General features: G+C 39.2%; 1 protein-coding gene across 1 annotated transcript in view; it reads left to right on the forward strand.

The window, feature by feature from the left end:
• Positions 1 to 12,048, forward strand: part of LOC132533722 (polycomb protein EED-like) — a 385,841-nt gene that overhangs the window by 25,546 nt on the left and 348,247 nt on the right.

Below are 12,048 nucleotides of genomic sequence, written 5' to 3' on the forward strand. Positions count from 1 at the left end.
TCTAGGCTTTTGCGAGAGTCCGCATATCAAATGCATAGCCTATATATTAAAAAGATTCAGTTTGTCTTTTGAGAAACTTTGAGACATACAATTGATTTCCCCCTCATATTAATTAGCTACTGATTTATATGTCTACATTTTGCTAGGAGTGTACATAAACACCATTCCCACACCATAACAAAGGGACTTTTCAAAGTTAACCCAATTAACAAATAATGTGATGATAATATTAACTATTGATTGTCTTTTTGAACCCTAAGACAGCAGGAACCTCACATCTTCACTATAGAGCCCCTACTTCCCCCAGTCCTGGAACCCTTGGATAGGGCCCACTTTCCCGTATGCATCTCCCAATCCAAACCAAATAACATTGCATCTGCCGATCACAACCTAACCAAAGCAACGATTGCTACTTCAACATGCTTCACCTCAGAATGTATCCAGAGACTTCACGTGTGGAATGAGAACCCTTCAGCTTCATCACTCGGGTGAGACCTTTCCTTTAATAGTACACTCTAATTTCATCTCAGGTAGTTCACTTTCTAACAAAGTCCCATAACCTAGATATACACCAGTTTCTGTGAGAGAGAGCTTATGTGCACACGTATCCATAAACTACTGCAAAATATATACCTGAAAGCAGGACTACACTAGAGTTTGCAGTGAGTACCTCCCTAACACTTCCTCTCCACTATTCCAAGCTTGGGATCCATGATTGCTCAACAAATTGTTTGGCTTCATATGTTAACTCTCTTTTCAATCACCAGGTTCCAGATGCCACCAGGATGCTGGCTAGGCTTCCCTGGATTGAAGACCCCACCAATGTGTCCTGGAGCTCAGCTTCCCCAGAGTCACACCCTACTAGGGAAAGAGAGAGGCAGACTGGGGGTATGGACCGACCAGTCAATGCCCATGTTCAGCGGGGAAGCAATTACAGAAGCCAGACCTTCTACCTTCTGCAACCCTCAATGACCCTGGGTCCATGCTCCCAGAGGGATAGAGAATGGGAAAGCTACCATGGGAGGGGGTGGGTTATGGGGATTGGGTGTTGGGAATTGTGTGGAGTTGTACCCCTCCTACCTTATGCTTTTGTTCACTAATCCTTTCTTAAATAAAAAACTAAAAAAAATATATCTGTAAAATTTCTCATTTGACTTTGTTCATACAGCTTTTCTTCTTCTAGCGTTTGCCCTTCTTCCGTATCCAGTCAACAGCGTCAGGTTGAGCCTGATGTAAAGTTTCGAGACCTCCTTTGAATCTGAAGAGGTGACAGTTGTTGACTATGTGGGTCATTGTCTGTCTGTAGCCGCAGGGGCAGTTCGGGTCATCTCTGGCTCCCCAGCGATGGAACATAGCAGCGCACCAGCCATGGCCTGTTCGATAGCGATTGAGGAGGACCCAATCATATCGTGCTAGGTCAAAGCCGGGTTGACGCTTGCAGGGGTCTGTGATGAGGTGTTTGTTCTTTACCTCAGCTGACTGCCAACTCTGTTTCCAAGAGACTGGAACAGAGAAGTTCAGTGTAGGCGTAGGGGACCAGATTGGGTGACAAGACGTCAAGCGTTGGACAGGGTGGGCGAAGATATCCGCGTATGTTGGCAGGTCCGGTCGACTAATCCCTAGCACTGCAAAAACAGTATCATCTGTTTTCCATCTACACCATGCCTCGGCCTCGCATGAGTTTAATGTGCAGCTTGGCGATACGAGAATCCGGCATGAAGCCCAGCCAGTCTATCTTGGCGTTACTCTCGATCGCACTCTGTCATTTCACAAACATCTCGTAAAAACTGCAGCAAAGGTGGGCGCGAGGAATAACATCATTGCAAGACTGGCCAGCTCCTCAGGGGGCACGAGCACTTCCACACTATGATCATCATCCCTGGCATTATGCTATTCCACTGCAGAATACTGTGCCCCAGTATGGTTCCGTAGCCCCCATGTCCACTTGGTCGATTCCAAATTACATTCCTCCATGAGGATAATTTCTGGAACCATCCATTCCATTCATACAGCTTATTTCTACCTTCAGACGTAAAATTTTTCACTTTTGAGTAATCAAAATTAAAGTGGAAATGCAAAGATTTTTTTTCCAAGCACTTTCCCTCCTGTCTTGCCTTATTCTGAAAGCGCAAATCACTAGTAACAGAAGAGTAATTCCATATTACAAGACACTCACATGAACTAAACTGCCTTGAAGCTTTGCTAAGAACTTTTGCCAGAGAGGTTCCTGGAAGATGGTGGACTGAGAAGCTGCTAGTGGCTTGAGCTCTGACCACATCTTCTGGAAATGGTAGGATTTTCTGCCTTTAGTAGGCCAATCAATAAGGGGTCCTAGCAGTGACTATAACTTAATTTGGGTGAAGAAATAGAGTAGAAAAAAAGGGGAAAAAATTCTTTCCTTTTAATTAGTAAGCACACCCCCTCCCTTCCCCCCCCTCCCATAACCAATCCCTGGGGACCAGCTCCTAGCCGGATCCCCTGCTGAGCTTCTGTCTTTACCAAATTCCTGTCCCACCATGGAGTATCATTCATTCTAAGTCTATAGCCTTCTGAAACCTCTGGCCTTTTTTCTTTCTAAGTTGCTAACCAACCTCACCTCAACCCACATAGCTAATTAAATAATTAAAAATAAATAAATAAATAATCTCTTTCCTTTCACATTTCTGTTATGACTGTTCTTTTTTATCTTTTTCTTTTTTCTCTCTTTCTTTTTTTTCTTTTTCTGATTCTTGTCACCCTTTCTTCCTTAATCCTACAGCTTCCAAAGCCACAGGCCCCAACCCCCACACCACCAAACAGAGTGCTTTTTTGACGTCACTGATACACATTTGGGAATTATTTTGGGGAAGAATTCTGACTCAGTGTGGACTCTCACTGCGAGTGTCTCTGCTCCACTTCCCTTCCTCCTTTAGCCACCCCTGGAATATACAGTGGATAGTAGATTTGCATAACTGTCTATTTCAGCTATCCTTGTCTAGTCCTGAGGTTTTTTTTTCTTCTCATTCTTAACAGTCAGCTGCCTCTGATCACGAAGTTTGAGGTAATCTGGGACAGGGTTTTTTTTTTACCCTGCTCTATTTTATTATTAATATTATATAAAGGCATATATCTTGCCCCCTTTAGGTTGATCAGAATTAACTCTTAGGGTATCTTTAATTGCTAGGGTAGTGGGCATTTTATATATTGTGGGAGGAACTTGTCTCCTTACTACTACCTCCTTTACAGACTCTCCCCTCCCTTCTCCTCCTAGCTAATTAAAAAAATAAAATCAAATTAAATTAAAAATAAAGTAATAAATAAAGCCTTTCCTTTCACTGCTCTTTGATTAGAGCTCTTTTTCTTATCTTTTCGCTTTTCTCTCACTTGTGTCTTTTTTCTTTTTTCTTTTTCTTTTTTTATCTTGTCATACACTTCTTCCTTCCTTCTTCTTTGCCTTTCTGAATTTGTGAATTATATTGTGGAAGAAATATGACTCAGAGTGGACTCTCTATGTGTGTATCTCTGCTCTACTTCCCTTACCCCTCTCGTTACCCCTAGAATATACAGTGGATAATAGATTTGCATAACTGTCTATTGCTATCCCTTCCTTCTTTTCTATTTCTTCTTCACTGGGATTTGGTTACTATTTTTTCACAGACTGGAGAAATTGTTTGGCTAACTGGAAGTGATTAAACTGCTTCAATACTTGCTTCAGTGTCTACTGTAATTCCTGAGGTTGGTGAATGCAATTGTCATAAAGGTATTTAGTACAGTGTTGCTTGTGCTCAAGACACAACAACTAAGTAACAACAGAGCATTAAAAAAGAAACACATAAATCAAAAAAATGGGTAGATCAAAAACAAATAAAACTGCTACTCCAATGAATGAAGACAAGAGCCTAGAAGAAACTAGAAATCAGACAGAAGTAACCATAGATGAGAAAAGCATGCAAGCAATAATAAACTTATTAATCACATAAATGAAAACAACATTGGAGGAAAGGAATGGCAGTATTAGGGAAACGACAGTTGAGACCCCCAAGGAATATACTGATTATCTTGAGGCAATTAGAGAACTGAAACCTGAAATAGCTGTAATGAAGAAAGAAGCTGAGGCAAGGGAAAGCAGACTAACAGAAGCAGAAAACAGAATTAGTCAGACAGAGGATGAGTTAGAGAAAACGAAGAAAGAGGTGAAAGAGCTTAAAAAGAGATTGAGAGACACTGAAAACAACAACAGAGACATATGGGATGACCTCAAAAGAAGTATTATTAGCATAATTGGCCTGCCAGAGGCAGACAGAGAGGAAGGGGAAGCAAAAATTCTAGAGGAAATAATAGAAGAAAACTTCCCAGACCCGAATAACAGAAAGGACATCAAGATTCAAGAGGAGCAGAGAGTACCAAACAGAATCAACCCAGACCTGAAGACACCAAGACACATCATAGTCACAATGAGAAGGAGTAAGGATAAAGAAAGGATCCTAAAGGCTGCAAGAGAGAAACAAAAAGTCACATACAAGGGAAAACCCATAAGATTATCTGCAGATTTCTCCACTCAAACTCTAAAAGCCAGAAGAGAATGGCAAGATATCTATCAGGCCTTAATGAAAAAGGGTTTCAACCAAGGATAATATATCCCACTAGACTTTCATTCAAACTAGATGGAGGGATCAAAACCTTCTTAGATAAACAACCATCACCAAACCGACCCTGAAAGAGGTTCTGAAAGACCTCTTATAAACAAGAACATCACTATAATACTGGCAATATATTAGAGCAACCAAAAAAAATTTTTTTTGAACAATGGCACTACAATACATTAAATCCATAATATCAATAAATGTCAATGGCTTAAACTCACCCATCAAAAGGCACAGAGTTGGGGGATGGATCAGAAAACATAATCCAACCATATGTTGCTTGCAAGAATCCCATCTGTCACAACAAGATAAACACAGACTTAAAGTGAAAGGATGGAAAACTATCATACAGGCTAACGGACCACAAAAAAGGTCAGGAACAGCCATTCTCATCTCAGACACGATAGATTTTAAATTACATAAAGTAATAAAAGATAGGCAAGGACATTACATAATGATTAGAGGACCAATCAGCCAAGAAGACTTAACAATCATTAACATCTATGCACCCAATGAGGGACCATCTAAATACGTCAAGCACTTACTGAAAGAATTTCAAAAATATATCAATAGTAAAACAATAATAGTGGGAGACCTCAATACCCCACTCTCACTCTTAGACAGATCAACAAAGCAGAGCATCATCAAAGATACAAGAGAATCGAATGAAGAGATTGACAGACTAGACCTCTTGGACATTTTCAGAGTCCTTCACCCCAAAAAACTGGAATACACCTTCTTTTCAAATCCACATAACACATACTCAAGAATAGACCATATGTTAGGCCACAAAGACAGGATCAATAAATTCAAGAACATTGAAATCATCCGAAGCATCTTCTCAGACCACAGTGGAGTAAAACTAACATTTAACAACAAACAGACAATTATTAAAAGTCACAGAATTTGGAAACTAAACAACATGCTCCTTAAGAACCACTGGGTCAGAGACTCACTCAAGCAGGAAATTCAAATGTTCCTGGAAACTAATGAAAATGAAGACACAACCTATCAAAACATTTGGGACACAGCTAAAGCAGTACTGAGAGGGAAACTTATAGCCAAACAATCACATATTAAACACCAAGAAGAAGCTCAAATGAACGACCTTCCTGCACAGCTCAAGGACTTAGAGGAAGAGGAACAAAGCATCCAGAAGGACAGAAATCACTAAATTAGAGCAGAAATAAACAACATCCAAAATAAAAGAACCATACAGAAGACCAATGAAGCCAAATGTTGGTTCTTTGAAAGAATAAACAAAATTGACAAACCCATAGCCAGACTCACCAAACATAAAAGATAATTTGAGAAGACTCAAATTAATAGAATTGTAAACGATGGAGGATATATCACAACTGACACCAGAGAAATCCAGAGAATCCTGTGAAACTTCTATAAAGAACTATACACCACCAAACTAGAGTATCTGGAAGAAATGGAACAATTCCTAGAAGCATATGCCCTTCAAAAACTGAACCAAGAAGAACTACAAAATCTAAATGCACCAATCACAGACAAAGAAATTGAAACCGTTATTAAGAACCTTCCCAACAACAAAAGTCCTGGACCAGATGGCTTCACAAATGAATTCTGCAAAACTTTCAGGAAACAGTTAGTACCCATACTTCTTAAGCTTTTCCATAAGACTGAAGAAACAGGAATACTCCCTTCCACCTTCTATGAAGCCAACATAACCATGATACCAAAAGTTGATAGAGACAGAACAAAAAAGGAAAACTACAGACCAATATCTGTGATGAACACAGATGCCAAAATATTAAACAAGATCTTGACCAACCGGATACAACAACATATCAAAAAGATTGTTCAACATCACCAAGTGGGATTCATCCCAGGAATGCAAGGCTTGTTCAACATCCATAAGTCAATCAATGTCATTCACCACATCAATAAAAGCAAAGCCAGAAACCACATGATTATCTCAATAGATGCAGAGAGAGCCTTTGACAAAATCCAACACCCATTCATGCTCAAAACTCTACAAAAATGGGAATAGATGGGAAATTCCTCAAGATAGTGGAGTCTATATACAGCAAACCAACAGCCAACATCATACTCCATGGACAGAAGCTGAAAGCATTCCCCCTCAGATCGGGGACTAGAGAGGGCTGTCCACTGTCACCGTTACTCTTCAACATAGTATTGGAAGTTCTTGCTATAGCAATCAGGCAAGAGAAAGAAATCAAATAAATACAGACTGGAAGGGAAGAAGTCAAGCTCTCACTATTTGCAGATGATATGATAGTATACATAGAAAAACCTAAAGAATCCAGCAGAAAATTACTGGAAGTTATTAGGCAATATATCAAGGTATCAGGCTACAAAATCAATGTACAAAAATCAGTGGCATTTCTTTATGCAAACACTAAATCTGAAGAAGACATTCAGAAATCACTCCCACTTACTGTTTCAGCAAAATCAATCAAATACCTAGGAATAAAGTTGACCAAAGAAGTGAAAGACTTGTAGGCTGGAAACTATGAGTCGCTACTCATGGAAATAGAAACTGATACCAAGAAATGGAAAAATATCCCATGCCCATGAATTGGAAGAATAAATATCATCAAAATGAATATTCTCCCCAGAGCCATATACAAATTTAATTCAATACCCATCAAAGTTCCACCAAGCTTTTTTAAGAGAATAGAACACTACAATCATTTATCTGGAACCTGAAAACACCTAGAATTGCCAAAACCATCTTGAGGGAAAAAAAAAAAACCAGAAATGGAGGCATCACACTCCCAGACCTTAAACTATATTATAAAGGCATCATCATCAAAACAGCATGGTACTGGAACAAAAATAGGCACACAAACCAGTGGAACAGAATTGAAAGCCCAGAAATAAATCACCACACCTATGGACATCTAATCTTTGATAAGGGGGCCCAAAGGATTAAATGGAAAAAGGAGGCTCTCTTCAGTAAATGGTGCTGGGAAAACTGGGTTGTAACATGCAGAAGAATGAAATTGAACCACTTTATCTCACCAGAAACAAAAATCAACTCCAAATGGATCAAAAACCTAGATATCAGACCAGAAACAATCAAATACTGGTTTTGTTAATTAATCCTTTCTTAAATAAAAAATAAATGAATAAATAACTTTTGCCAATCTGAAGTTTTACATCTGGGGTCACATTGGATTATCTTTTCAATCTTTGTTTGTACTTGGCTAATTTAAATGATACAGGAGTGGCTATAGGTGGGTCTTCTGAGTTTTTTCCATCCAAGAATGGGGGGTAATTTCAATTCATAATCAGACTAAGAACTATTGTTCAAATGAAGCTATTTTCCCATTTTTTATCTTTTATTTTTTTATTTTTACACCAGAGCGCTGCTCAGCTCTGGCTTATGGTGGTGTGAGGGCTTGAACCTGGGCCTTCAGAGCCTCATGTGAAGCAACTCCCCTGCAGGTGGAGAGACAGGAGCTCAAACATGGATCCTTTTGTCAGTCCTTGGGCTTTGCACCACTTGCTTAACCCGCGGCACTACTGACCAACTCCCGCTCTCTCTCTCTCTTTTCCCTCCTATCATAAATAAATAAATAAATACCTCTTTAAAATAAAGAAGAAACAATGTTTTAAAATATTTTTTATTGGGTAGAGGCAGGGAGTCACCTGCAGACCTGCTTCGTTACTTGTAAAGCTCTCCCTTTGCAGGTAGGGACCAGGGCCTTGAACCTGAGTCCTTTCTCACTATAGTGTGTGTGCCTAAGGAGGTGTGCCACTAACTGGGCCTGAAAAAAATTTTTTTTTCTATTCTATTTTTCTTTGTTTATATGCAGGGCCTCACATATGGTTGGCATGTGTTTTTCCATTGACTCTTTTACTTTTTTTTTTTCTTTCTTTTTTTGTCATCAAGACTGCTGTTGGTCGTTCTCAATGACAATGTACACCACCTTTTTCTTTTCTTTATTTTTTAAGATGTAGTTATTTACACATGGGTAGTTTAGAAGAGAGAACTAGAGCATCATTCTGGCACATAAACTGATGCTCTTGAACCCAACACTTTTGGCACTGTGCCACCTTCTGGTCCATGGCTTTTCCTTAAAAACTATTTAATTTAATTAATTTGTTTATTTTTGTGGGACTGGTAGATACCTTACCTCGTAGACAGCAGTGTACATTACCATGCTTGAGGATCAGTGTTTAAGACCCTCACCAGCACATGGGAACATCTGTTTGGGGAGACTTCATAAGGGTCAAGAATTGCTATGTGTCACTTCCCTTCTCCTCCCTAACCCATCCTCTTTATCTATCTATCTATCTATCTATCTATCTATCTATCTATCTATCTATCTATCTCTGTCTGTCTCTCTTTACCAGAAAACTGCTCAGCTCTTGTTTATGGTGGTGTGGGGGAATGAACCTGGGAACTGGAAGCATCAGGAATGAGAGTTTCATTGCATAACCATTATGCTATTTACTCCTGACCTCCATCTCCCAGTCTCTAAAGAAAAATATAATAATTCTTTGGGAGCTGTGTTATCTGAAAGTTGTGGAGAACACGGACCATAAAAGTTGTGGTAAGAAATTAAAATACTTCCTGTATTTTCTCATGATAAAGAATACATAAGAGCAGAGCAGAGATTTGTCATGTATGATGCCAGGAATTGAGTCTAGGGTGTCATGCAGGCACCTGGTATTTTGGGTTTAATATAGGAATCTTATACATCTACATGTTCCCCTTCCTTTCAACCTTCCCCCCAAGATTTTACTGTTCTGTCAAGTGTATACATTATTATGAGCAGAACCAGGTTCACACCCATGGTTTCCACCCACACTAGGAAGTTCCCCCTTGAGCCCCCCCCCCCCAGCAGTATTCAATTCAGGCTTGTGGTGCAGGGAATTGAACCTCAGATTTTGGTACCTCAGGAATGAAAGTCTTTTTGCATAACCATTATGCCTTTCCCTTTCTTGATTTCTTTGTGCTATCAAATTAAATTTTTCAACAATCTTTAAAAGTTTAATTTATCTATTTTATTTGTTATGATATACCAGAGCATTCTCCATCTGTGGCATAAAGTAGTACCAGGAATTGAACCATCAGCTTCTTGGATTTCAGGTGATCTAATGAATGATCTAATGAACTGAGCTACCCCCTTTAGTTTGTTATCAGGCCTGTGGTTAGGAACTGCTGGCATAATATCAGTATAAACTTAAACCCATGAGTACCATCTCAGAAGTATTTCTCCTCATTAGGGAAAGCCATTATAGCACTGAAGTACTAAGGGGGCCAGGCTCAAACTGGGGCCAAGTGCATGGCCAAGTAAGCATACTATGAATGTAAGTTATTTCTGCCTGTCCTGAAATGTTTTTAAGACCTAGAGTTATATTTTTTCTGTTCTTGAAAATTTGAGCTCATACCTGTAAATTTACATGAGATATAAATATTTAAAGTTGCAGTATAATCCTATTTTTGTTCTTTACACAGCTAATGTCCAAGCTTTTTAAAACATATTTATTTTCCCTTTTGTTTCCATTATTGTTTAATGTTGTTGTTATTATTGTTGTCATTGTTGTTGAATAAGACAGAGATAAATCGAGAGAGGCGGTGTCAGGCCTAAAGCCAGTCCTCCCTGTAATACTCCATTCTCCATTGCTGACACTATGGTCTATTTACATAATCATTGTTTTGCCTGAAAGATCCCCACCAAGTTATACACTCAGGGTATTGCTAATTCAGTTAAAACCGTTGCAGCAGTTGCTAAGGATGCTTCCATATTCCCAGCATGCGTTTTATTCTCTCCACCCACTTTCCTGGCAATTTCCATTTCAGGCTTCCCACTCTGTTTCTTACCCTATAAAGCGCGCTACTCTTCTGGTTTCACTCTCCTTCTCTTCCACGCTCTGACCTGGAGAAGGGCTGACATGCATAGTAGGAGGTGGCTTTTGCTAGCTCCATGTGGCCACATCAATAAAGTATTGTATTACCACACTGCCACAAGTTCCTTGTCTCTTTCTCTGGTGAAGATAGCCCAGCAAGGAGGGGAAGACAGAAAAGGGGAGAGAAAGATATACACCTGCATTCCTGCTTCACCACTTAAGAAGCAACTCCCCTGCTGGTGGGGGTTGAGGGCTGTGTACCATAATCTTTATGTGCTTTGTGCCATGTGCACTTAACCCACTGCACTACTGCACGACCCCCCTTTCCCTTTTGAGCCCCACCTCCCCTTTCAATTTCTCTTCATTCAATAATAAATAAATAAAAGGTTGAAATGATATATAAAAATATTTAATTGATTTCTTAATGCAAGGTAGTGGTGGGGTGGGGAGATCCAGAGCATCCTATTGTTTCTGAGTGACATTTCAGTGTCTCAGCAGATTATGTTCAGAATACAAATAGTAGAGCTGTCTTCACAAACTCTTGAGTTCAGTTTATCTACCACATTATATTCATCATCCTCATTTCCACGACCAGGGAGCTTTCACTGACATTACCCTTTTCTGGATGTTCACTATATATTCTTAGGCTTGCAGCTTCATCTCCACTATGCACATGACATCAGCTTTACTACTTTAGTGGTCTCAAACACCAACAGGTGTAACATATGAGGTGTTTCTCCAGATCATCTGATGTGACATTTCTTTACACCATCAAAATTCATTGCTTCTAATCATATACTTCTTAACAAGTAATTTCCTATGCACACTGTTGACTGTCCTCTGCAAACATCAGTTCTCTCTCTTCTTTGCCTCTTTGCTTTCATTCTTGGGATGGTACTGGCAGTCACCTCACTATCTGCCTACATCCTTCCTGATTATAGCAGTGAGATGACCGCTACTTTCAGAGATGACTACAAGTCTCTTAATCTTTTTTCTTTGCTGAAACTTTAAATGAAATTGTAAGTATTCATAATAATCTTAAGATGACTAACCAGTTGTCCAGTGAAATGAATTTCCTCAAATTACAAATGCAATGAGCTTTTGGGTGGGGAAAGATGAAATAGTGAAGTAGCAGGGCCCATATTGAAGAACCATGCATTTTCAGACAGAATTTGTAATTTTCTTTCTCCTATAAAACATTTATAGTCTCTGGACCCCAAAGGGCCTAGAACTGTAGGTGATTTTGTCTGGCAGAGAAATTGTGATTTCCAAAATAAATACCCCATACAATGTAATGCTTTTGTGTTATCAAATTCTGTTGCTAATCAGACTTCTTATCCTCAAGTGTGGATACTGAATCAGTATAAATGAATGTATGTCCCCAATAAAGAAATTTTTAAAAAAGTAAATAACCATGGTGGCAAAAAAAAAGAAAGAAAATTTACTTACTGACTGTGCATAATTGATCATTCTTTTCATGCAGTGTGCAGTGATTTATGAAGATGGGACAGTGTGCTTGACACTACACAAAACACAAACTGAGCATATGCTCACCAAGTAGAGTAATGGAGTA

This window comes from Erinaceus europaeus, chromosome 17, assembly GCF_950295315.1.
Source record: "Erinaceus europaeus chromosome 17, mEriEur2.1, whole genome shotgun sequence".
Taxonomy (NCBI): domain Eukaryota; kingdom Metazoa; phylum Chordata; class Mammalia; order Eulipotyphla; family Erinaceidae; genus Erinaceus; species Erinaceus europaeus.